The 24,331-nt window shown below is 38.4% G+C and overlaps 1 long non-coding RNA gene across 1 annotated transcript; it reads left to right on the top strand.

Moving 5' to 3' along the window:
- The first annotated feature begins 4,006 nt into the window (after window positions 1-4,006).
- Window positions 4,007-8,997, top strand: LOC140340674 (uncharacterized). Its single transcript, XR_011922702.1, has 3 exons — window positions 4,007-4,451; window positions 6,262-6,489; window positions 8,066-8,997. It is a non-coding gene; the product is annotated as an uncharacterized lncRNA (long non-coding RNA).
- The last annotated feature ends 15,334 nt before the right edge of the window (window positions 8,998-24,331 follow it).

The raw sequence follows: 24,331 nt of genomic DNA, 5'->3' as shown, positions 1-24,331 counted from the left end.
AGGAATGGAGGAGCTCAGCTATGAGGAGAGATTAGCTGACCTGAATCTATTCTCCCTTGAGAAGAGACGTATAAGGGGGGATATGATCACCCTGTATAAATATATAAATGCTCCATATAGAGAACTCTCTTCCCCATTATTCACTTTGAGACCATTACAGAACAAGAGGGCACTCTTTGCGTCTGGAGGAAAAGAAGTTTAAGCTCCGGATAAGGAAGGGATTCTTCACTGTAAGGTCTGTAAAAATGTGGAATCGGCTCCCTCAGGAAATAGTTTCAGCAAATACTATAGATTGCTTTAAGAAAAAGCTGAATGATTTCTAGAAGCACAGAATATAGCTGGGTATTAAGGCTTTAAAGTAGAGATAGCAGTGACTGTTGATACAGACAACATGCTTCAGGGAATCAAGAAGGAAATTTTTTTTCCCCTATTGGAGCAAATTGTAGCAGGGTTTCTTTTTTGCCTTTCTCTGGACTATGTCTTATAGGGTTTTATATCTGGGATATGTTTATTTCCCTAGTAGTTGAACTTGATGGATGAGGGCTTGAACACCTATGGGCAGTTAAAAAACACCTATGGGTGTTAAAAAAACTGAGATCTGAGCTCATCGGTCTATATCTATTTGGAGCTGCCTTTGTGCACAGGGGCAGTCATGCTGGGGGTTCTCCAAACGGTTGGCAAAATGTTGTAAGCACTTCATTGTCTAAAATGTCTTTAAATGCTGTAGAACGAGAAGTACTCCTCATTGGACATTCGTGAATTTTTGACCATATATATATATATATATATGTGTTCTATAATATTAGGACATTGTATATTATGCAAGAAAAGCTGTATAAAATTTTCGTCTAACTGACATTCATAAACTGCTAGTACACAATAATAAAACTTACTGTAATTATATTGCTAAAACCTCAAAATTGGCTTTTATCATCTCTTTGGAAAGTCCAGAATTATGTCTTACTTTTTTCCTTCTGGCTACAATTTTTTTTAACTTTGGGTCTCATTTCCTTACATTTATGTAATGAATTTTCTATTAGAAGTTCCTTCAAAATCCAGGAACAGAAGTTTCCTTTGAAAAGTGTATAGCATTTAAACAGCAGTTTAGTCTAACGCTGAAAGGTCTGAGTAGTGTGCTACAACAAAGCAATGGGAACTCTGCTGTAAAAATAGAACAGATGTTTATAAAGCACCTTTGTTTCCACGAAGGGGGGACACAGCCATCCTTCATGTTAACCCATGGACTCTATCCACCTCTATTAACATTCACTTTCTCACCTCCGCTGTGTAGCTGAACTTGGCTGGAGTTTGCATTCTTTGCACAAAGAAACACTGTTAATCAGGGAACAGGCATATAGATCTATTCTACATAGCAATGCATTGGACAGCAGCCAACCTAATCCATACCAGCTCTGGGAGCCATGGAGTGATACACGGCACACCACAAAGCTGCTGGGAAATGAGGGCAGCTAAAACCAATAAACACAGACTAATAAATATATAAACAGGTAAACAAAATGCATAATACAGCCTAAAAATACACATTTAAAAACTTAAAAAGAATATATAAGAAATGTTTTATTCTTTTAAATTCTTTTTTTAAATAATTGACCTTTTCATTCAGGTAAATATTGAATATTGCATCTGAATATTTAATGGGTATATTTACCAGGAGGTGGAGATCTAAGTTTGCTTTTCATGTTTACAAGGCTAATATTAACCATTTCCCAAAAAGCTAGTTTTGTTTTTTAAAGTTCCGAATACACACAGGTAAATGAAGCAAAGAAATGACCTAAAGTTGTTTCATGTAAGTCGGTTCATGGGTAGGTGGTGTTTAGTATCCCACAGACCCGAAATCTCCCCTGGTTTTTCTGTTCAGCTTTGGTTCAACCAAAATATTGCTCATTCAGTTTGGTTTCACAAAGAATAATGTTGATATTCAGTCCCAGTTCTGTTGCTGAGATGGGGCATTTTATGGGGCCAAGAAGTGTAGATTTCTATTGCTGTGGGCAGAGAGAAAATTAAATATATTTTATAATTCTTTTTTTCATTTTAGGCTTATTTCATTTTCCTTGCTTGCCTGTACCGGTGATTACAATCAAAATATTTCTCTAAATATATTATCCCTGAGTTTAGATATATGAGCTCTATAACCACAGTTACACTGGAAAGCCGTGAACTATTAGGACTGTCACGGAACTTGTATATGCTCTCAGACATCTTTCTTAGTACCAACAGGGGTTATGCTATATGTTATGAGAACTGGATCCATTCTTCAAGTATTCAAGTCCTGAAGTCACCAATGAGTTATAGGATGTTGCTATGGGTTGTAAAAATAGCTAAAGCTGTATACTATAAAGTAAAAATAGGGCAATCAGAGGGGGTTTCTTGGCAAGCAGTAATGTAATATTGATGTTTTTTCAAAACTCAACACAAATCAAACAATAAATCTAACAGAGGTAAGTATGTTTCTGGCTATGAAGACGGCACTAAACAGTTCACAGCTAAAACATATTGAGTAGGTGGTCCAAAAAAAGCCCCAACAGTCCAGTATCAACCTGGTAGGTGAACTTTTCACATACGTGCGACCGTAGTACCCAACGCGTTTTGCCTGTTTTAGGCTTCCTCAGGGATAACTGCACGTTTGCAAATGCGTGTAATATAATATTCCACTCTACAATGGTTCATGTAAAAAGTGATAAGCCCCGCCAAAAATATGACTCAGTGTTATGACTTTAGCGGGGCTCATCAGTTTTTATATGAACCATTGTTTAATTACTTGACTATGTAATTCTTCTTTTTAACCCCTATGATGTCATTACAGGGGCTGCAGAAGATCTATTTTTCGGAGCCAGGAGGAGGAGTCCAAATCAATCAGAGGCAGGGAGTATCATTGAAGAGAAGGCGGGGAATGATCTCCCCTACTCTCAAAAGTTGATCTCCTACAGCTGTCATCTGTTTCAGAAAAAGAACATTGAGAAGGAGAGAGCACAGTCACACTGTTTATATCTAGTGTCATAGTTTTCTTACTCTGTGCCCATCTTGTACTTTGAGTACAGGCAACCATTAATCTCTCACATTTACTGAAATCAAAAAGAACCCTTTCTCTTGTGAACTTTCCTGCTACTTAACTCTGGGTTAACTTTAAATTTACTTTATACCTATTCTTCACACTCTCAGCTGGTCTCCTGAACAGTATTTTGTGAAGCTATACAATGTATTCTTCTCTGCCACTCTAACCAGAACAATAAATCACAAACCTCAGCTACTTCACATTGGCTCTGTGCTGGTGCAGGTACATAGTTAACACAGGAGGTACAACCTTGTAGTACCATAATTTATTAAACTGCTTTGTGACTACAGTGAATGTAAGTTGAACAGACATCTGTGTGATACAAACACCATGACATCAGGATAGTAAACATGAACAAAGGCAGAGGACTCTCAGTTCACAGCACTGCTTCTCATGCACTATATCAGCACATTTTTGGATAGACTCCATTTGCATGCCAACTACCCAAGAAAACAGTTCCACATGAAACCTAAGCCCGGTGACTGCAGAGAGAAATATTAGTTAACTTGCCATGCTGTTAAAAAGCAGGAGAACCTACCAAGATAACAAGAACTGGAGCTGTCTCTACTCTCTTAGTAATCCTCATCTGATTTAATGCCCATGCAACTGAATGTTATGCCAGAACATTTTATAGAGGAAATACATACAATGGTTTTTAATGGTATTCCAGAAGGAGAACTTTGATTAAAACATCTGTTCTGTATTGAATGCTGTTCAGACTTACTTCTTGGCTCCCTCTGCTGCAGTTTTACAGCAATCTCAGGACAACCTTGAACGCCAGTTACTACAGTCTTCTAACTAGAAAAATACATCCCAATATTGAAAATAGTCTGCGAATCTCATTCTTCTCTGTGTCATAAAGCATTGTTGTGGAAACATTGAAAACAGATTTAAACTAAGCTTAAAAAAAACACTAAACCCTAGATTGTCATCATAGCCAGAAAGTATTTAATATTAGATTGCTAATGGAAAAGTCTATTTAGAAAAATGAATGTGCTAATTAATTTTTTCTTTCTCTCTAGATAAAGTCATAATTCCTGGGCCCTATACTAGGTAAACTTCCTGGGCCTCCTTTCCAAATCTCTGAAAGTTCCAACATTGCAAAGTCAAGCTCTTTTAATTGGAGCCCAATGCAGAGATACCCTTTGTTCCCCTGATGGCAGCCTTGGATACAGTATACCTGAAAGTAGAATTATATTCATTTTTAAATATTTTAGGAAATGCTATTGTAAAGTCTTGACTTTTCTCTTCTCGAAAAAAATTTTTTTTTCTGTACTGTTTATCATACTGACTAGTATTGGGATGGTTTGCTGTATCTACCTGATCAGCCTCATGGTTGTAATATAAAAAGGAGCGCTATCTGCAGTCAACAGCAGTGGTAAGTGTTCTACATTGGCCATGCCACTTTTACATGTAAGTCCCTATGTCGTAAGAAAGGGATACTGACAATTTAGAACATTTTCTGGTCCAGCATTATACTAAATTTATTTTGTCATACATTTTGCTAATTAAAGCCCAAAATGCATTGGATAATGTAAACTTCAGTTTGGCATTTCAATTTACTACTTTTTGCTTTTGCAACAGTGTGTGTTTTGTGCCTTTTGGGGCACACTGATATGCAGTACATAAGCCTTGGTATTACCAATGCATGGACAGCTGCTCCTGGCTCTCAATATATTTTTGCTGGGGTCCAATGCTCCATATACTCCTATTTAGAATGATCATTTTACAAGAGCAGGAGATGTTACCCTGTAACCCATGAGTATATCAGGCGGGTAGCTTATACAAGAATGTAAACTTTCCAATGTGACAGTGCTTATGCTTCTCACATAGAGTGAATTTTATACTTCTCAATACCAATAATGGGTAGCCATGCTTGGTAATTCCCAGCAGGTGAATGGGGCATAGGCAACAAAGCAAAATATTTATGTGCAACTGGAAGCATGGGCAAAGCACAAATTGTATGCATTTTACAATCTGATTGTTCAGTCTTCTTTATATTTATCAAGACTATATCACGTGCAGACCTAGCCAACAATCAATTAGATTGGTATCAGACAAGTACATCTTCTATGTAGCTGTTGGTAAAGATTGTTCAATTAGATTGTAGCGTTTATGATCAGCTTAATATCATAGTTACCTGGTAAGGCAGAAAACACAGTATCCCTTGTTTTAAAGAATGTTTTATAGTTCAGTCCATAAAATTAAGATGACAAAATTCCTTGGTTATTTTTTAAATGTATTCATTATGATGATATTTAACCCTAGTCTATCACATTCCTCTCATATGTTAAAACAAAGCAGCAAGGTTCCTTACAAAACCCCATTCTGATTTTATCTCAGCACTTATTCAACAAGAGTGGACCTGCCATTCATACAGATAGCCACTAGGGGGAGAGTCCACACATTTGTAAATGAAACATGATCGTGAAAATATGGAGCAGCAAGTAAAAAAGTAAATCGCATCACAACTGTTCTGATGCACACATCATGATAATAACTCAAAATGCGTACTCGCTGAAAACACATTTTAGTTTCCTAAAAGCAATTATGAATAAAATATGACAAAATAATTAGTTTTCAAAATGGAAGTTTTTACATATGTATTTAGAGTTTTGGCATTGTTCATTTAAACAAGAACATTGTTCGACGCAAATGCCAGTAAATATTAGAAATGACAAGATTCTAAAATAAGAATTTTTACATGCAGTTTTGGATCTGCCAGAACAAACAGGAAACATTAGCTTGGATGACAAATAAAAGTTAAGTTATTCCATTGCAGAGGAGATGTCCACTTAACCCTTCTGGAGTATAATTAGAATGAGATTTGATGAAATGTCTTTTAATAAGCCCTGTTTATGTCTATAGAGCAAGGAGGGGAGCACTAAAAGACTCTGCTGGCTCCAGTTTCTCTTGTTATCCAGCCTGGCCGAACAATTCTGTCCCATGGACATTTGGCCAAGGGGGGATTGGTGAAGTTGTAGAGTGCCCACAGAGATGTTATCATTTCCCACCTCAAGAGTAAAAGGTCAGAACAAATTTTAATCAATTAGGCAGGGAAAACAACATATTTTTGTTTAAATCTATCCAGGAACCCCTATTACTACTACTGTAGATAAAAAATCATAAATGTCCCAAACACTTGTGTTTACTAATGGTCATGTGGCTAACCAGTCTTTTTTTCTCAGTACTCTTCAGGTGTTCCCAAGTTCATGTGTGTGCCCAGTGACGTAGACTTTTTCCATTGGCTGTCTACAGGAGGAGTCTTCCGATGACCTGGAGACTCCAGTCCCGAAAAAATGAGCTCACAACCGGGGGTACTTACAAGACTGGTTGGGGGCAGGCTGCAGTGTTTAATCACTGGTCTTCACCACCAGGGTAGTTGCCATGGAAGGGCCCCATGTCCTTGGATTTAGGTAATAAATAAAACAGCTTTGGATGGCTTATTTTTTTTTAATTAAAAATGGTAAATGGGTGGAAGAGATGGCATTGATTTTATTTTTCTCTCGAGTGCTTCCCCGCTAATCCACATGCTCCAATGCTTACCTCCCTATTCTTTCCTGCCTCTTGGATCAGGCACTAGGATCAAAAGAAGGAAGCACCAGGTATGAAAGGATCATTGACTTTGATCACAGTAACCAAACAAAGTGGGGGGGAAGAAAGGGATGATAACAGATTGCTCACACTAATTGTCACATAGTAGTTGCAAAGCAGGATATTTCATAAACTGTAAATGCAGCTGCCTTCAGCCATGTTGCCTTTTATTCTAGGGGTTGGCAAAGCGAGGCATTTGTTCAGTCAGTGGGTTGAATAGACTGTCAACTGCCAGACCCTGCAATTAATGTCTCAGAATTCAGAATCTACCATGTGCACCTGCAGGATCTACTGCAAACCCCTATCGCTCCCTGCCTCTACTTATCACTGAAACACTCTTATTTGTTTCATTGATAAGCAGCATGGGGTAACAATGGCTGGTAGGCATTGTAACCTCTACAAAACCCTAATTTAAAACTTAAGGTGTGTTCAGTTGGGTCATCTCCAGTAACACTGGCTTAACTTCCTACTTGCACAGGGCGCTGCCTTGCTAATCCTCCTAATTTACTGCAATTCTACCAAACAGGATCTGTAGTCTGCAATGGGATGCAATACCCAAAATGCCTTTAATAGCATAAGACCATGTGGTATAAGTTTCCTTTGGATCGGAAAGCTTTTAGATATTACAAGAAAGCAATACTTTTGATAACCTGGGTAATAATGCCATTAGGTAATGCTGGAATGTGCTATCTGATTCATCCAATGTATATTTTTTATTTATTTGGCCATTTTGGATTATGGCTTCAGCCTAAACAGTTTTGAGTATCGTAATATTTTTCCTAATATAATCCACAATTGGTGTCCTAAGGTATTGGAAAGAATCTCCTATTATTTCAGTTGGAGGGCTTATTGGCAAAACCAACACAATTTATGGATGTTCCTAAGACAAATAAATAAAAGTCAGGAGGAGTCTCAGGCTGTTAGTGTTAAACTAACCACCAGACTCTCTTTGTTTTTGTGCTTGGCTTTTGTTCTTCCCTGAGATAAACCAATCCCAGAGGCCTGGAAATGGCTCTCCTCCCTCCTTCATGGGCATAATCACTTTGGTGATCTACATATACTTATTTTGAAGAAAATTGGCTATCCAATTGTAACCGCACCAGGGTCTAAAACATATGACCATGTCTAAAGTTAAATTCTGGAATTAGATTTTTAACATTTTTTTTTTTTGCCATTTGATTTCTGAACATGTAATGTAGCATGTCATATATATGGAATATTGCAGTTTTATATGGAATATGTCTTGTCTAATGCATTGAATATGAGTAGACATGTAGGAAGCAATTAGCCCATCAGGGAAGGTCATTGACAGTAACCTTTTCGAACCAATAGGAGAAAGCAATGTAGAGAACTGAGATGCGTCTTTTATAAATAACCCAACACTTTTCTATTCCACAGGGCTGATTAGAAAGAAACGAGTTCGGCTGTTCATTCGCATAGAAGATTGAATCTGCTCAGATCAACAAGTATAGAAAAAAAATGGATGCAAGAATCCACAACGACTTAAAGTGCTATGGTCAAAAAAGGACAAAACAAAAATCTTTCTTGCAGCTGAGCCCAGAGTGTGGCAAAGATTTGATAAAGGTGGACTGTGCACCACCAAATTGATAAAAACCACAATATTATAATTTGAGCTGTGGATATATTTGTTATAGCAAGGGGTTCCCTGAGATCTGAAAAGTACCCCAATGGTTCCCCTATTTTACAAAAGTTGTAGCATGCAGAGAAGAATGATCTCACACAGAAGATACAATTATGTTTCCACAAATCAAGCTTGTAGAAAATCTATTTAAAAAAACTTGATCTACAAGAGAAATGTAATTTTAATATACAAGACAAAAAAAGAATTTTCAAGAAAAGTGTCATTTTGATTATGGGAACAATTTATTTCAATTAATATGGAATGATTTACCTTTTAAAATGGTTAAAGCTGAACTCTATATTACTGTAAATGTTCACTGTATGCCATGTTTGCCAAATACATATATGCCAATCAAAGAACCAATCAAAGAATTAGTAATTATCACCGGTCTTGCCATCCCCTTCTCTAGTCAGTCAGATCATTCTGTAGCTTTCTGTCTCAACTCATTCTCCAAAAAAAGTCAGGGAGGTGACACAGGAAGCTGAATGCTCCAAAATATCTAAAAAGTGTAAAAAAATTGGAGTGTTCAATAAATCCTTCTTGTGATAAGTAGAGTCAAGCAAAGAGGTGACTAACTTGGAAAAATAAAACATGCATTTTTCCTGAAATTTATGAAAATTGCAGTCATTTAGTATGTTCTAATGTGGAAATGGGAAATAATTATGCTATAAAAGTTTGTGATTTGATGTCTTTAAGTGGAGTGTGAAATTATGATGTCTAATGTGTTCTATAACAGATTTTATATTGGCAGACTTGTGTTCTAACTACTGCAATACTGTTACATCCTCCAAGATGTAAGTAAATTTCGAATGGAACCAAGTCATGTTATTAGGATGTGTATAAAAATAGGAATCTTCCCTGCGTACATTGGAGGACACATCTTTACTAATATGGGGTATAACTTACTGGATATTGTGCCACTTGCAGGTTTAGAGCCCCAGGTATGAAGTAAAAAACAGCCAAGGCGGTGGCACCCGCTGGTGGCCAAACTCAAAAACTGAGGGCAAACTTCAATTTGGTAACACAACAGTTAATGTGAAAAAAACAAAAACAAAGGATATATATATATATATATATATATATATATATATATATATATATATACACATGGGCAGGAGAAAGATAAAGGAGTGGGTATAGTCATCCAAACAATGCAAAGACAAGATGAGTACAAGCAAATCCAATTTTCGGTTCCGTTCATTGAAGCTCTGCTTACAGACCATTAGTTTCTGAGACATCCTAATGCCCTAAAGCACTGTCCCAATCGAGATCAAAGATCAAGTGGCGGGTGGTTACTGCTTACCAGGTGATCAATTTGGACTGCTAAGTGGTCAGAAGGGGCTACAGACAATTTTATCAAGCACTTTTGGACTTTATCAAACACTTGGACACTTGACTTGTTTCTCCAAGCATTGTGGTTGACTTGTACAAGAATTGGTAGGGTATATGAAGCAGAAAGAAGCCAGAGGCTTCCAGACATTTGGGAAGGGTTTTCATGGAAGGAGTTTAACAGGTGACTAACAACAATACGCCTCACCTCAGCAATGTAGTGCTGACTGCCAAAAAAGGTACCCACTTTAATGAATATCTGAAAACCAAACCATGCAAGGCCTAACTTCCTTTAGATAAATATAGACAGTCCAGTTAACACTGCCAACTGCAAAATTTTACATCAAAAAGTGGCATCAGCTGATCTCCCCTCATCCACCTTGGTCAGTGTATGAACTGATGAGCAAGTGGCTGCCAGTTTTTCAAAACTTGAGAATAGTTAGTTGAGTAGTCTGCACAATTTTAAGGACAAGCAGCGCCAGGCACCTCTACAGCTACTATAGTACCCCCTCCTTAGGTGGAACCCAGAGCTAGACACCATACACCACCCCATAACAGAGGAGGAGATGGTATAGGACACAGAGAACAAGGGGCAGATATGGCGGGCTTCCCTACTTACCATTATGAAAATTAGTGTATAGTCACAGTGGACAGCCTAAATCAACGGCAGGAAACCAGTGACGAAGGTCCTGATAATTAATGGGAACACTGACCACAGGTAATACTGACTGATCATATGTACCATACTAAAGAAAAAATCATGATCTATATTATCCAGCCTTTAACTCCAATTTGCTTGAATTTTTTTTTTCCAAAACCATGTTCTTATGCCCAGGAGCTAGACTAATAACTTTGGGGTTTTAATCACTGGGGTTGTAACCGTTAGCAATGGCCACTCCCTAAGCTTTTTTTTATATTTATTGGGAGTATACCCAGTATTTAATGGTTTGTAATAGGGGTGTCTAATTACAGTTCTCCAAGTCCACATACCGGCCAATATATTTTTATAAAAAAACATTTTGTGATCCTCATGGGCTGGAATTGGACAGCCCTGGTCTGTAAGTGTCCGTCAATTGGCCAAGGAATATCTTAAATGATCCTATAAATAATGCATGCTTTCTTAATGAGTCTTTAGCATTGAAGTATACCTAAACCCAAAATTATTTGTTAAATAGATAACGGAATACTTTTATCTGTTGTCCTCAATGAGCATACTCATCCTTTCTAATTTATTTGGTGATCATTGCCTAATTTTTATAGTTGTAACCTAGACAGAAATGAATTAGGCATTATCCAGCAGTAACACTGGGCACCATACAACCTGGACGACCAACAGCAGGTAAAAGGTGCTGCATGGAGACATTTGCAGACTGAATGTAAGTATGAAGCTACTTTTCTGGGGCATTATCAATAAAAAAATTACATACATTGGACTTTATAGCCTAAACCTAGCTTCTACTAAATTACACTTTGTTAGGTTCTTTTTTCCAGGTAAGGTATAGCGTAATCTTTATTAAACATAGCTCTATACATATAGTCTTACAAATAAGACTCAGATGACTCCATTGTATTCAATAAATGAGCAAAGTTGATGAAAAACACTTATTTCTCCTTTCACATGTGCCATTGTATTTAGGTACACACCAGATGGATGTTGGGGTTGCCATGGAAAGAACATGTTTTTCAAAAACCTATAAATAGTAAAGCAATATACAATCTTCAACCTCTATATCCAGCCTAAGACCAGCACTGAATATTTTCCTTATGTGACTTTAGCAGATTTAGTGTAAGAGCCATTGAATTTCATAGGAAAATCAGAAATCTCATAAACCAATGCATAAACGTTAACTGAGCATGTTTGACCGCTCCCACAGCCTTTCCACTGATATTATTGGAATCTGTTGGGCCCTGTGTAGAGGGTGCCAAGGAGTATCGCTTTCAGGATTGGGTTCCAAACTTGGATGACTTTTCAGGAATGGCCAATTTCATTACAGAGCAACAGGAAACAAGTGAGGGGCTTTTTATTGAAAAAGCTGGTAGAGAAGAGAAAAAAAAGTTACAGTGAACTTCATAACGAGACATAATAGAGAAAACAGAGATGACATGTTGTATTTGTAGATTTAGGTTAAGTGACTTTCAAAGTATTTTACTGACTTGGTTACCCAGGGCTGTATTTATACATTGTGTTTCTCTAGTTACATATGAATAATGGTGTCCCATTGTTAAAGCTGAACTCCAGCCTTACTTTTCCTTTTCCATTTTTGAGTCATTTTGTGTCATCAAAGTGAATAGTCCTTTTTCCCCGCATACCTTACTATCCATACAAGAAGCAAAAGAAGCTGCAGGTTTCTTGGTAAGTCCAACCCATATTCATCAAGTCCTCTACGAATGCACCATCCATGGCCCTTCTTCCTTCCCTTTCTTTCTGTCATCATGCCCATTCCTCCAGCCTGAAACTTGTATCCTAATTAATAGGAATCGGCATTCTTTCTTTGCACAGTGATCTTTTCTGGAGTAATGGTTAGTGGGGCTGTCTCATATGCCTGTGTTTGTAGATTCATGACCAATCAGTGATACTTTAGCTGGGATTTTCAGGTCCTGTCACTTTCACCTGCGCAAACATCCCCAAAATGCGCCCCTACCTGTCCGCAGAGACCACCAAACTCCTTGTACACGCTCTTATCATCTCTCGTCTGGACTACTGTAACCTCCTCCTCTCTGGTATTCCACTAACCTGACTCTCTTCTCTACAATCTATTATGAATGCTGCAGCCAGACTCATCCATCCTTTCCATCACTCCTCTTCTTCGCATCTCTTTGTAGTTCTCTCCATTGGCTTCCATTTCACCTTAGAATCAAATTCAAGCTCCCGCGCTTTGCCTTCGAATCCATATACAGTTCTTGTCCCACTTACCTTTCTAACCCAATTACCTACTATTGTGCTGCGTAATATATTGGCGCTATATAAATCATGTTTAATAATTTATTTTTGCTGCAATTAATTCATATTTAATTGCTTTTCAATTTTCTCTTATTAATCATCATAATATTTGTATTAGTCATCTTTTCTTTTTCTGCACATGCTGGACTTTTGTCACCTGCCACTAACATCTGTATGACCAGGGTCAATGTATATAGGGCAAGAGAACCAGGTATATATTTTTACTAACTTTAAAATGTGGATTGGCAGTCCTGGTTCTGTGATGTTTGCACACCAAACAGGAATGACAATCATTACAACAGAGAAACATTTATTTAGGAATTGTATTGTGTGTTACCAGTAATGTAATTAATAACATAAATGCAAAAAGTTGATATGAACAATTGAGGAATACTGACTGATGTTTACCCCACTGTGCAATACCTCTGACTCAGATCCTGCCTCTATACATGCAGGGAAGGAATGCTTGTAGTAGTGGGAGCAGTGAAAGAACAGAAGTAAACTTACAGACATAAACCCACCACAGGGGCTGTGACAGGGAAGAAGAGAACTCCCCTGTCACCACTTACAGATCTGCCTCCTCCCAAGACTTTCTCAAATAATTGGCTGTGAAATATGATATCTCTGGCAATAAATGCTTAGATTTATGTTTTATATTTTTATATATGCTTAAACTGTACAGATCCCCAAACAAAGAGGATATTTACAACAACGCATGATCTACTAAATGGGTGTGACCAGTGACCATTTCTGAGTCTGTAGTTCTCTTTTAACTGTGACTCTCTGCCCCATATTGGCAATATTTGTCCAATAAAGTAAACGATCAGCATTTAAGTAAGTATTTGATATATTAAACAATGGGGTAAAGACTGACCAGAGAGGGATCAATTTAATGTAGTGAGACTTGAAGCAGCGAGAGTAAAAGAGTCAGGTGGAAGGTTGGCATGAGGTCGGAGGGGTGAGCAGGAGGTGGGGGGTTCATGAGATGACTAGGGGTCAAGGAAGATTGAGAATTAAGAGGTGATTGGGAAAAGAGAGGTGGAGTAGAGAAGACTTAAAAAGGAAGGGGGCAAGTGCAGCAAGGAGGCCATTTTTTGAATTTGGGGAAAAGAGAGATTCCCAACCAACGCTTCTTTTTTTATGCTGTTTTGTTTATTTAAAACTTTAAGGGGCACGGCAGCTTAGGTCATTGAAGGTATTAGGAGTTCATGGAAATATGGTTCAAAAAGGGGGGTCCCATGTCAAGTGTGGGGACTTGCAGGTGATAGAGCACATCATTTTTTGTTTAATATATTTGTGTGGTGGAGGGGCTGGGTTAAAGAAGAACGTTCCCAAGGTGGTGCTAGGTAGCTGAAATTGGGAGGCAGACCCCTGCTAGGATGGCAATGTGGTTATATACCTTCGATGATCTGCAACCAGAGAGCTAGGTAGTATGCTGGGAAGTATGTTTGGTGAGGCACAAGTTATGGTATATTATTTGCTATCATGATGGTTTTTACAAATTTTCTAAGTTTAATAATAAATGTCTGGTAAGACCATTCAAGTTGTGGTGTGGTATATTTTATTTATATAGTAGAAGGGTTAAGAAGGAGGACTGGAAATGGTAAGTAGGGGGTAAAGGCGAGCATCCAAACTACTCAAGTAATGCAATATGTGGGAATCAAGAATACTCATTCTTCGCTGATTTAACTCCTGCGCAAACTTGACATATTTTGATCTAGGCAAAGACTTTCTCAGAGTAATCATTGTACCTAGTGTGAAATGCATCAGTGTACAGCTTGTTCCTGCTTGCTATTTCAATAAAGGAAGAATATTGTGTTGTGTTGGTGTCCAATGTTCCTGTTGCTGGTAAAATTGATTTTCAAAAAAAGGTCAGCAATGGTAACCCAAATATATCTTTCATGATAGGTTTCCTTTAACTGAGTCATGTGCTGATTTATATGTGAGTCAGGTCAGCAAAAGTGCTTGTTGCTGCTTGTAAAGGTTTTCCAATTATTACTTTAATTGTTGAGATATGGTTTCCTACCCCCATAGAATGCAGTCATTCCAATATGTGTGCCATTGCTAAATGATACCCAGGTGCTATAGAAATCAATAGTAATACCAATTATAGAGAATAAGCAGGAATGCACTAATTCAAAGAAATGTAAAATAACCCAGCTGAGGATAAACTGAGTTCAATGGTGTGGTAACTGAAAACTATATTTTCCAGCTCTTGGATCCACCGAAGCTGTTTCATGTCACATACTTTTTTAGACATTGCACATTTTATTCTTATTTCTTGTCCAGCTAGCAGTATCATCAGACAGTAGGTAGAAGAAAATATGGAAGAGGTACATAGACATAAAAATCTAACAGGCATATCTGGAACCTGGTTACTGTATTATTGTGTCCTGCAGAATACAAAGCCAGCACTAAGACACCTATGCTTGTTGTGGTGCCTATCAGTGATGCAGCGTTTTGCTATTGCCAAGCCCTCCTGATACGTCATTTTCTAATGATTATGTCTACTATGACAGTCATGCCAGCTGTGTCATCTGTGACCTCGGGTGTTCAAGATCTTTTGTCCTTCTGGGTTGCCATTTACTGCTTCTCCAGTTACCAACTTCAGCTTGTTCCATATTCCACCTGTATGTTTCCAGCCTTGCCCTTTGGCCTGTTCCTGAGTTTGCCTTACTTGACTGGCACCATTGGTGTGTCCAAGAGCCACAATCTGTAATCTGTATGCAGCAAAGCCTATCATCCCTTGCAGGTTGTCCTGGTGAGCACTGGGCAGTTTCTTAGACTTTTTAAAGTATAACAGTCCCCAAGCTATAGTACAGGTTATCTTCTCTCCAACCTGCTCTTACAAGATGCATAGCATGTCATTTGTCACCATTTTTTACATATCTATGCATCTGTAAAAAGAGAGGTAGTAGTCTATCTATTGTTTGATGCATGTATTATTTGCTCTAATTTCTTAGATTGTAAGCTCTTTTGGGCAGGGTCCTCTCTTCCTCTGGTGTCATTGTTTGTATCTGTCTATCATTTGCAAACACTATTTATTGTACAGGGCTACATAACATGATGGCACTATATGAAAAAAAGTTTAATATTAATGTTCTTATTTACAATAATTATATTATTCATTACTATTACTACTACTGATCATTATAAATTACTGAAATGAGCCTAGCTTAGCCTTATCATTGCACAGTTGTACACACTCGTCTAGTGTACTGAAATTCTTACTCTGATTTCAATGCACTGTGGATTTTCATAACATCCATTGGAAGCTACAGAAAACCAGACCTCTCCTCCCCAGCCTGACTATATATGTCCCTCTTTTTTAATTTATTGCATCTTAGTTTTTGCATTCATGGAGGCTCAGAGTCACATGTGGATGATATCTAGGGTGGTCTCTTGCAAGTGCAGCCTTCCTAAAAACACCCAATCCTCCAGACTGCCATTAAGGCATTTTGATAACTGTGTTACCAAGAACCACCCAACTGCTTTCTTCAGGACTGGAGGAAGGTGTACATAGACAGGGTGTTATAATGGAAGCTATGTACGGAACATCACTCAACACTCCAACCACTAATCATGACCTTTCCTACATTCTTCTATTCCATTCTATACATTATGTGACTGGTTCTAAAATTAGGTATGTAATGTAATTCAAAAAGTTTTTTTTAATTTTTAAATATTATTATGGCGATAGGGAGGAACCAGGGGGGCAAAAGTGTAAGAAGACTCAGTTTGTGCTTTACCAAAATATTAGAGACAGATGGCATTAAGTATGATCTAGTCCTTGAATACTTCTGTTTTTTCTTAAATTGTAAGAAAATTTCCCATTTCTTTCTGTTTGTGATAATCTGATTGAGCGCCATTTTCTTTAACTGTTGTCTGTTCTCCCAAACACATTGCGTTCTTATTTTGAAAAAAGCTCTTAAAATGTCTGCGTTTAATAAAGGCCCAATAAAGCCTTTGCTATTGTTCTAAGTAAAATTTCCCATATACTGAGTTACCCCTAGGAATTAAATTAAATTAACTGGGAAATGTGCAGACAGGAAATCTTTAAAAAAAAAAGACACAGTGGAGTAACCCTGGCTCTCGTACCGTGTCACACAAACTAAATCTTTATTTGTCATCCAGGGACATTTCAAACGAACGTCTCTTCAAACAAAATGAGGCTGACGCGTCACATCATCTGCAGGAAATGTAGCTGAACAGATACTGAACGGAAATGTTTGTCTGATCTGCCTCTTGATCATTGGAGACGTGGAGAAAACACCCCATCACTTTGCGAGTGACACTTCCCGATTAGACTGAGTGATTTTCAAAAAATATAAGTTGAGCACTTCAGCCGTAATGGATGATGCCAAGCTGGAGGAGTCCAACAAAGAAACAGCTTTGGAGGAAATTGTAGCCATGAAAAAGAATAAGGTCTAATTGCTTTTGTAAATGTGTAACTTCCCTCGTCTGTATTCATGCCAATGTATATGGTTCCAGAATTCTAACAAGCCATAAAGTATGGAACAATAACAGTAGATTCTGAGTTTTGATTCTTATTCACATATAATCAGAAAGTGGATACTCTCCACACATCAACTGAGCATCTCACAAACACCAGATTCCAAAAGATGAGATACCTGCATAGTACATAATCCTGTATACTCGCTCAATGTGGTTTTGTGTCACAAGGATACAAGAATTCCATTCCACACCACTTTATTTATTATGATGAACAGCTTTGAGTTTTCATCACCTACTGATAGGTGCTTAATTCCATGGGCCTGATTTATTAAAGTTCTCCAAGGCTGGAGAGGATACACTTTCATCAGTGAAGCTGGGTGATCCAGCAAACCTTTAATGGATTTCGTCAAAGTCATTTACCATTTGATAACAAATGTTTTGAATCCTGGACCAGATCTTTTCCAGGTTTGCTGGATCACCCAGCTTCACTGATGAAAGTGTATCCTCTCCAGCCTTGGAGAGCTTTAATAAATCCGGGCCTATAGCTCAAGTCTCTCCAGTATTCTGTCTGCTAATTACATAAATAGTTTTAAATCAAAATATCAGATCAGAAACGTTGTGGTTCAAATTCTACTTATGCTGTAAAAGAAATCAACTCCATGACAACCATATCAAATGTACATTTTTGGTGTCAGGTATCTTGCAAATAATATCTGCTGGTAGTAAGGGAGGAAAGCCAGGCAATATAAGCAGATCTTGTACTGTATTGCATGGTCACTAGGTAAACAAGTATCACTTTAGTATCTTTTCTTCATCTTCCATGTAAAAGTTAATCCATTTTTGCCTATCCAGGGCTGGGATGGCACACTTTATTTATACATGTATAGGAGTTGCATTACAGCCAGGTAATGTAGGAGAGCAAGTAGACTTTAGTGAATGCCTGACCAATAGTGTGCCATGGCAGCTACCCAATACTTTTGGAATTTGTCTTCCTCTTTGACTTGGACTTCCCTTGACTTTATTTTTTCTACGCGCTTTGCTTCCTATACTACTTGGTTCTTACTCTTCAGTTTGCTGTCACCCTTAAAGTGGACCTAACTACATTTCTACCGTATATAAAATAGTAGACAACCCTTTTATATAGGGTAAAAATTACCTTTTTTTTAGGGGGAGGAGGTTTAAAACCCTATTTTTTAAAAAAAAGTTGCAGTGATCAAGACTGAATGAGAACGCCGAGCCTCCTGGTATACATATATCACATATCCAAGTAGGATTTTGGCTGCTCCTTCTGCACATGCCTGATCTGGGGCATGCGTAGAAGGAGCCTTTTCTTCAATTTGCCAATTTCCTGCATGCACAGTGAGATCGGCACTGTTTTTTCCCCCATCTACATCACCCGATCTTGCTCCTGCACAGTGTGAGACGTATGAAGAAGAAAAAAGAAGATGGCAGCACCTGGTGCATTCACCATGCCAGGATGAAGAAGAATACTGGGACAATGCAGGACCTGATCCAGGAAACCTCCGGAGGTTTCAGCGGATCTGCGAAAGTAATAGTGAGTTTTTTTTGTTCAGTTTACTTCCACTTTAAGTGGTTTGCAAATGCAGCCTAAATAACAAGTTGTTTCTTAAAACACAAACTCCAAGCAGCTATAAAAGTAATATTTAGTAATATTCCAAAAATATGCAGTTAGGGTAATTGGCTTCCATCCAAAATTGACCTTAGACTGTATTAAAGACATACGTCAAAAGGTGGGGACATTGGATTTTGAGCCCCTTTGAGGGACAGCTAGTGACATGACTATGGAATTTGTACAACGCTGCGTAATATGTGAGCACTATATAAACCCTGTGTAATAATAATAAAAATATTTTATTATTTTTTATTTATTAACACAGTACCTGAATTTGACCTTGTATCAGACTCTTACAGTTCCTGTAAGTAGAGCCTAGACCCGGAGTGAAGGGTGCAGTGCAAGGGGCTAATTATTTGCAGGGCTCATGTTCTTACAAATGATAGTTGGAGGACATAGGAGGAGAGCAGAATGACTGAAAGATCAACTCATGATTCTGCTGCTTCTTTTTTCACTAACCAGTCACAGGATAAAGATGGAATAAGTAAGCGTCACTCCGCTTCAATCATGTCTCCTTCCCTGCCATCCAGGGCTGCTTAAACACCAGGACTGCTTAGACAGCAATGCAAATTATTTGCAAAGTATAACTGCTTTTATATTTGTGTATATAGCTGTTTGCTTGGTAATCCAGCTTTAAAACTATTGCTTTTTGTTCTGCACATTTCTATAATTCGTGCCAAGCTTATAAAAACACTTTGAGCAATGTCAGTAGAATGATATCACATAAACTCCATTAACATAAACCTGATCTGAAAAAAAAAAGTATGAACTTTAAGTGTCCACCCACAGGAGGTAACGAAACACCCCCATTACCCACACGGCAGGCGCTGAAATGGTTGATGGCAATTAAGTTCCATTTGTTTTCATGAGTATCATTCAAGTGCAGGAAACCTCCAACTGTATCATTAATATTCACTTAGTTGCTGCAACTTGCTGCACTGATAACACAAAGTACCCTACAAAAGAGTCTACAGAGCCAGTGCACAAGCAATTAATCATTCTGCCAATATATCCCTTGACGCAGTAAAAAATGAGAAACAGCTATAAAATAGACATTAAGATCACAGTTTGACAAATATTCTTCTTTGGAAAAGTAACAAGAAGCCATGTTCCCATCCATTTTAATTTATAGCAGCGTTTCCTCCTATGCAGAGCTTTTTTAACACGTACAAGGAATATGATACACAATTTCTGACATTAACTGTACATATTAATATTATTATCAGGGCCGGCTTAAGCTTGAGTGACCTGTGCTATCACATTGGGTGCCATCTAAATGGGTGCTGCCAAGATGTTGGCAGGGCAGTCCCTTCTGAACACATATGTATTTGTCACCAGAGAGAGGTGTGAGATTATGGGCATTCACATCATCAGTCATTTCTCATCACGATGCTGAATTTATATCGCTGGACAATGTGATTGACTTTGGATTACTTCTAGGGAAAGCTTCTTCAGTGTGTGATAACTATAATTATTTTTAGACTTTAACTGTTTCTTGGCATCGGTAAGTGTTACTATGTACTCATTCAATTGTTGAGAGGACAGCTATCTGGAAAACCCTTAATAAACTGGGCTTTATTCTAAATAAGCACCCAACAAATTGGAATTCCCAGAATATTCCCCACTCATCCCCATTTTCTTCCTAATTTTCAATCATCCCACACCATCCCTGCCAATGGAAATGGATCCAAAATAACAGGGATGGGAAGGTATGAATGGAGATTCTGTCCCTATCCATATCTGTACAATAAACCTGCATATGGATTTTTGGGGAGAGTTTGGGGAAGAGGCACTGTCTCTCAACTATGGAGCCCCCCCTCCCTGTTTAGGGAAGGCATGGAGCCTGGTATAGGCTGGAAGGGAAATGTAAAGCTTGTGTTCCCTCTACTTTTCTTAGCCACCCATGTTTCATGCCTGCAAAACAGCCTGGTCATATTATTCAAGGGGAGTTTCATACAGAGTTGTACCCCATCCTTTACTATTCCAGACTCCATGCCTGTGCTAAACATTGAGAGACTCCCATGTTGAGAAATAGGGCCCATTCCTATAATGGATGTGGGGTTTGTGGAATCTGTTTGTGGAATCTGGTTCGCCTAGAGCAAGGGTCGGCAAAGTTTTATGGCCACTAGGCCATTCATGGGGTGGGCGGGAGCACACTAATCCGGACCCGCCCTAATGGCTCTGCCCACCACCAGGGAACGCCCTCTGAAGTGAAATCCCTCTCTTTCATATGCATTGCGGAGGAGAGGGATTTACCTTCAGGGAGCTTTCCCTATTTACCATGGCCGAAGCATCAACGCCGGCCGCGGTAATTAGGGGGAACCACAGCAAGGGGGCGGCACCGGAGCTCCTGCGGCTCCAGAGCTCCAGTGACTCCGGTTCCAGTAGTTCCTAACGCCCCCTGGTCAATCAGCCGGCAACCTGTGGCTCCGGAGCAGCAGGTTGTCGGCTGGCATTAGGCCGGATCGGCCAGGGGGCGTTAGGCTTGAATGAACTACCGTATCTGGCCTAAAGGCCGGAGTTTGCTGACCCCTGACCTAGAGTAATGAGTACAGAGATACATTATTGCCCCATTCCCTGAATAAGATTTATTCAATTTAAATAAACACACATGCACCTTGAAAACATCATTTTGTAAAAAAAAAAACTACAGATATTTATTGATTCTTAATTAATAACTTTTTTTTATATCACCAGAAATAAAATTCATTATTCATGTCATCCAACAAGACTTATATTTAGAGAAAAGAAAATTTGGGGGACACACTTTCACATATGTATTTGACCACCCCACTGATACCTAATACTGATACTTGTATATCTCAACTATCAGTATTATTAATTTTCTGCATGAAATACAATGAATATTTAATCCAAATTTGAGTCTAATTTTGTTTGTATGAAAGACAGCTAATCCCTACATTTAGGCAGGGAAACGTCTCCAGCTGAATCTTTATCTTCTGAAAATGTCTGGGTTTGTTGGACACCAGGTACCCAATTGTGAACTGTGGCACCAACAAGCCAAAGATGAAACAACCGCATGTAGCGGGGAATGCAGGTATCATTTTCAGTATGTATAATCTGCAGTCTGCCAATAGCTTTGCCCCACTAAAACAGTTTTTGTTTGCAGAATTTACCTTTTTATTTTTTAATTCCTGGTGTCACTTTAAACCGATTTATTGCTGTAAAGTCTGCAGTGGACTGTTTTGCTGGAATGGTGCAATAAAGGCTTCTGAGCTGAAACTGTTGAAGAACTGGATTTTATACAGGCTGCATTATACTGAAGAGAATTTATTGTCCAGATGGAGATGGAAAATGTTCCCTCTTAATGAAGTGGAGAGTCCAGGAATTAAAGTATCCTTCCCATAACTTGACTTAGGATTCAGTATGTGACACATTACTGTTGAGAACAGCTAAAAACATATTGCTTATATAATGACACTACTAACCCTTTCAGTTAGGTTTGCTTTAGCAGAAAGCGAGCTTCCTTTGGATGTGTAATATAAATTGATGTGCCAGAAACAGCTTGACAATCACTTTACTAAAGTTTTATTAACTGTAGTTTTTCCATGGTGGCCAGAAGACAGTGAGGGGTTTTGTTTAATGTACCCCACGCGGCACTATTTGGTTGCCATAAATTGGAAAGATAAACCTAATTAAAAGAACATTGCAATGAGAGGAAATTATAGATGTTTGTCTGGCAAGCTCATCTTTTTTACTTGAATCTAATGTATTTACTAAACAAGCAATAAAAGCACCTTAAATATCCAGTACAGTAGTATGTCTCAATTAAAAAAAAATACCAATTCCAACAGGAAATTCCAAATCTGGTTGAATTTCCAGACCAATCCCACTGCATCTGATCCAGCTGGGAATTGTTCTATTCTAAAAACCCCAACTTTTATATAAACAACCAGCAGGTTTTTTTTAAAGTGGTTGGTAACTGGATGAAACTCCTTCAACTTTTTGGGATCTTTAAGAACCTATGAGAAGGAATAGCTTTCCATAGGATGGGTCACAAATGGCTGATTTAACAGCTATCAATAAAGCAAAAGTTTTTATAACTTAAAAAATCTTTGCTCATCTTCTTCCTGCTTCTCCTTACACCATCCGATATCACACTGTGCAGGCACAAGATTGCGTGATGTTTCCTCCTGGAAATGTAAAAAAAAGTGCAGATCTCACTTCACCTGCGTGAGATTGGCACCTATTTTTTACATTGCAGGAAAAGCCCTGATCTTAGGCATGCCCAGAAGGAGCAGCCCAAAGAGTCTTGAACCAAGTGACATAAGCATCCCAGGAGGCTCCAGGCTTTCCATTTAGCCTTTACCGCTATGGTGGTAAAAACAGAAGGGGATGGTCCTCTTCTTTCTTTATTTAAAAGTGTTTAGGGACAAAAACTGACTTTTTTACTTTAAATAAATGGGTAATCTACCTTTTTATATAAAGTAAAAATGTGGTGATATGTCCACTTTCATTATATATAGATAGTCTAATGTCTATAATCAGAGCATTTGTGTAGTGTTGGTTGAATGTCTCACTATTTGATTTGACAGCTATTCAATCAAATAGGGAGATATTGTTTGGGTGATGGAATGCCGAATTGGAACACCAATAAAGTCAATGGTGGGAGAATTCAGGTTATTTTTAGGGACTGTGAAGAACTGCAAAAGCAATCAGGGGAGCAGAGCTGACAGCTCCGTTCCCCTGATTGCTCTTGCAGCCCTTTACTAGTTGTCCTGTGTTCCTGGATAGGGAAACTCTATCCAGGAATATGGATAGTGCTCCCTGATTGGCTTAGGAAAGCTTTTCCTGCCAATCAGGGAGCACTAGAGGTTTTGAATGGGGAGGCTTGTCCCCATTTAACCTCTAGTGCTGGGGATCGTACACTGTTCTTAATAAATGTAGCTGGCCACGGCACTAGGGGTTAAATGGGGTTATGTCCCCCCATTAATTCACCTCTAGTGGTCTGTGATTGGCTGGGGAAACCTGTAAAAAATAAAAGTTAGTAAAACAAATCGCACACATTCGATAAATTACTTTAACATTATATTTTTAATACATTTCTTTACACACGAATTTGCCCTGTCGAATCCCGTGTTTTTCGGGTGGGTCTATCCGATTTCAAACAGGCATATTTGGGTTGAATATAAAGAAAACCCGAATTTGAACGAACACCAACACGACATTTGTGTACTCAAGTATAGAGCTAGTTGTGTGCTACAATGTCTATGGCCGTTTAGTGGGACCAAACTCGTTTGTTATAGAGAAGTTGTATTTCAGCTGGTAATACCTACTGATCTACTTATCATTTCATCATTTATGTGACCAGGCATGCATTTAAATGGAACATTTTATTTTCTAGTGCTAGCAATGAACTTAGCTATTGATCAATGCAGAAAGTTTTAGTTTAAGTGATACTTTCCATGTTAGTAAAGATGTGAGCTCTTCTTGTCAGCACAAACCGACAAAAAGTTTGTCTTGTGCTTTTATGTGATACTTAGCATTCACAGATCTACCACTGAATATTGACAGCTCTGTGCATTGTATCCTGCCAGGCTGTCATCTATCTACTCCACCTTGATATTTTCCACCCTATTCTTTGTGAATAAAATGTCACTGAAGGACGATTTCTGCTGCAGAGACACTGAACACATAGGGCAT

Source organism: Pyxicephalus adspersus, chromosome 11 (genome assembly GCF_032062135.1).
Source record: "Pyxicephalus adspersus chromosome 11, UCB_Pads_2.0, whole genome shotgun sequence".
In the NCBI taxonomy this organism is placed as follows: Eukaryota; Metazoa; Chordata; class Amphibia; order Anura; family Pyxicephalidae; genus Pyxicephalus; species Pyxicephalus adspersus.
The sequence above is the reverse complement of the archived record's forward strand: the minus strand, read 5'-3'. Positions and strand labels throughout refer to the sequence as shown.